Source organism: Tursiops truncatus, chromosome 7, assembly GCF_011762595.2.
Source record: "Tursiops truncatus isolate mTurTru1 chromosome 7, mTurTru1.mat.Y, whole genome shotgun sequence".
Lineage (NCBI taxonomy): Eukaryota > Metazoa > Chordata > Mammalia > Artiodactyla > Delphinidae > Tursiops > Tursiops truncatus.
The window spans coordinates 57,422,415-57,426,210 of record NC_047040.1 but is presented as its reverse complement, the minus strand read 5'-3'; positions in this window follow the sequence as shown (position 1 = coordinate 57,426,210).

Sequence of the window (3,796 nt, the reverse complement as noted above, 5' to 3'; positions counted from 1 at the left end):
AGAACCACCAAGACTTCTTGGAATTAACAGGTTACATTCAGAAGCAGAGGTAACTTACCTGGGTGGACAAAAAACAAAGGTGAAGATTTTTCTAACTCGATATTAGCTAGGCAGATGGTATTCCTTAGGTGCCAGCTATCGATCTGCAATATCTCTGAAATTCTTGGGGACTTATATAATGGAACGGCACCAAGATGGTGAGACGAAGTGACAAACAGAATTTGACATCTAATAACCTTTCAAGTTGTAAAAATGGCTAGTAATAACTGGGACAACTCTTAATAGGAATATAATGTATGTAATATACACGGGAAAAGAAATCTCAAATGAAATCTAGAAAATGATTCACTATGCACATTGGACAGGAACAGATCTGGGGCTATAAAGTTGAACATGAATCAATAATGAAGTTATAACACTGTCTGAGGGTCATGATTTGGGGCCTCTTGAAAGGTGAGAGAGCTTTGGAAGAAGATTCTTTTGCTACAGCAGTCCCAGATTCTTTAGCTTGAGGCACATGATAGACATAGCATTTACCAATGTCCATTCTCTGGTAAACACTCTTATGGAGAAACATGGATATCAGGCCAAGTTATAAGTGTGTAATTCAATTGGTTTAAGCCAATAATGATTGTAAATACCACAGATGCTCTTATAAAATTTAACATAGTATTTAGTTTGGGATGGAGGTGGGGTTGGAAAACGGTGTGAAATAAGAATTAGGTTATCATTCTATGCAAAGCAAAAAGACATAAACAAATGAAAGTATTACGAATGATTAAAGGCACAGAAAATGGGGCCTCTGAAGGAATATTATACTCACTGAGTATATAATTCAGAGAAAAGAGAACTGAAGGGTGTCCTAGTAGCACTCTGAAGGAAGGTTTTTGAGAAAACTAGTGATCAGTTTTAGGTCTTCACATGATTAGATTCAACTTTGAAACATCCTCAAATTACGGAATTACAGATATTGAAATTAGTTGAAAGAATGCTGCTTTGCTAATAGAAGTGATTATTAGATATAGGAATTGGCCCAGGACAACGCCTGGATGTCAGACTGTCTCACTGAATTTTGGCTCTCCCACTTGGTAGCTGTGTACTTAACTTCTCTGAGCAAAGTTACTTAACTTCTCTGGGCCTCTATATTTTTATCAGTAGATCAAGATAAAAAGTAGTTGCCATCTCAGAGGGTTTTGTGAGGATAAATGTACTAATACAAATGAAAGAACTTAGAATAATTCTGGAACATAGTAAAGGCTCAATAATTATTAGCTCTTAGTACTATTACTTGAGCATAATTGGTGCTCATTGACTATCTATTGATTGATTATCACAGCTAGTGCTGCCAGATTTTCATCTATCTTAAACAATAATGGCAATAATTTTGGGGGCGTGGTTTAGTTAGAGCCTTGTTTGCTTGAATTATATACTGCCCTGGTATATAGTTTTTTATTCCTAAGCAGGTGTGCAGTAGATGTGCACAAAATACTTCTGGATGTTAAAAGGCAAGATTTAGTAACAAAATGCATTTGACAACTCATTGTGAAAACAGGTTCTGCTAATTAATTGAAGGCACTGAATGCATTCTGAGGGGTAGCCCTACATCTCTGAACGCAGAGATGAGACAACTCTGCAGAGAGAGACAACTGTCTCAAAGCTTAGGATGTTTGAAATTGGAGCCCAGCTCCATAGTCTGTGACAATGCACAGTGGTTGATGAGTTAGTTCTTGAGGCTTCTGAATTTTAATGATGCTGAAGATGATATTGTGTGTCCTTCAGCTTGTTAGAGTGACACCAGCACTCCATAAATCATAATACCTGTGTATTGTAAAATCAATAGCAAAGCGCTATCTCAGCGCTAACCCTTAATAAGTTTTTCAGTGCTCTAACAGCTTAAACTTTGCCATAATGCCATTGGTCCTGTAGGTTAGGATCAGAGCATGCTTAATTTGTTTTGTAATAGAGACTTTTCACTAATGAAGGACCGATTAGTTAAGCTTTGGTTGCCACTCTGGTGATCAGTTGGCAGAACAGCTTCTGCAATTAAACTCGTGTATCTCTGTCCTAAAGCAAAAAAGGAGGCTTAAACAGTCAATAAATGTTAATCCAGTCACAACCTGTCTCTGCCTTTGAAGGCTGCCCAGGAGGGTTTTTTTCCCCCCACATCACAGTTTTTTCATCTTGTTTTAAATGTGGTGGTCCCCATGGAGTCGGGATGTGGCGTACATGACCTCCCACGGTTCTGTAATAAGATCTGGCATGCTAACAACATTGTCTACAGATCTGTCATCTATGGGTCTGTCCGTCCCTCCCCCTCCCTCATCTTCTCGTCTCTTTATCCAAGATTGAAGAATAAATGAGCAACTGAAGCTCACGAGACCTGCAGAAGAAATTGGGTAAGTATGTATGAAAAAAGGAGGGTGTGCTTTTGTGTTGCTAGGCCATATATTATGGTCTCTCTCTCCCACTTTCACTACATACGTATGGCTGGGATGGCGTAGGAAAGCCTCTTCCTTGTTTGCTTTTATTGCAGCGAATGTGGGTTATAATTATCACTGATGCCAGGAAGTGAGAGCACAGGGCAGAGCCAGCAAGCAAAGTGGAACTTCAGAATAATTTCCAGGATTGGGAAAGAAGGAGAAAAAAAGAAAAAACTTGGAAATGAAAAAAATCTTCTGAAAACTATTTAGTACTCCCCATGTTATGTGTTCTCAAAATTCCAGATATTTTCCATTGTTTTTTAATTACTCATTTACATAAGAGAGAGGAGTAAAGACTGATAGCCAGAGAAGAAAGTGGCTAATATAGACTGTGGCCCAGCGACTTGTGGGTGAACAAAAGAGAGTGATCTGAAAACATAAATGTCCTCTGTTAGATCCCAGACCACATGCTTTGGGAGTCTAGTGACATTTATTTATTTTTTTCCTCTAAGTAGGAGCTTGCATTCCATAGGGCATGCTTGGGGTCCATTTTACTTTGTATAATTTAGCCTGTGTTCTTGATTAGAAGTTTCAAAGTTGTGGGGAAAGGATATGCAAAGGAGAGTGAGTGGGCAAAAGCACAGAAAGTTAGTTTTCTCTGAGTCACCTGTATGGGGTGGCAGTGCTGAAAATTGATAACAGGGAACAAATCAAAATAGTGGGAATCAAAATAGGGAGGAATAGGATTTAACCTGCTCTTAACCTGGTTTTGTAGAACTATTGTTTGGTTGGCACTTAATTTGGCATACTGGTAATTTATGATAAAATTTTGTCATTTAGAATAAGGTAAATTAGCACTCAGTATTAACTTAAACTATGCTTTTTTTTAAAGCTTTCTGAAGCTGGAGAGCTCTTTCACATGGGTCTTCTTCCTGAAATGCAAACACTAGGGTAAGATCTGATAGCTATGGAGTAGGCAGGAATTAATCGTGTCCCTAAACCCATTTATTTTTGAAGAATCCCCAGTAATTTCTCTGTGACTCGTTGGTTTTTCAGGGAAAAGAGTTTCAAAGCAATGCCATAGAATATACACAAATATATAGACTTTGTTTTAGTAAAGGCAGACCCTTTCAATTATTCAATTACTCAGTTAACAGGTATTTATTTAGTGTCTACTATGTATTCCAAGTCAGGTACAGAAGAAACAATGAAAAATAAGACAAGCATGGTCTCTGCCCTTAGTCCTACGCCCGCTGTTGGGAACTCTAAAAATACGCAAAAAAATACATTTAAAATAAAAAAAACCCCACATATCATGAGTACAGGCAGCAAAAAATAATTAGTGCTACTCAAGTAATTTATGACCCTAATGGACA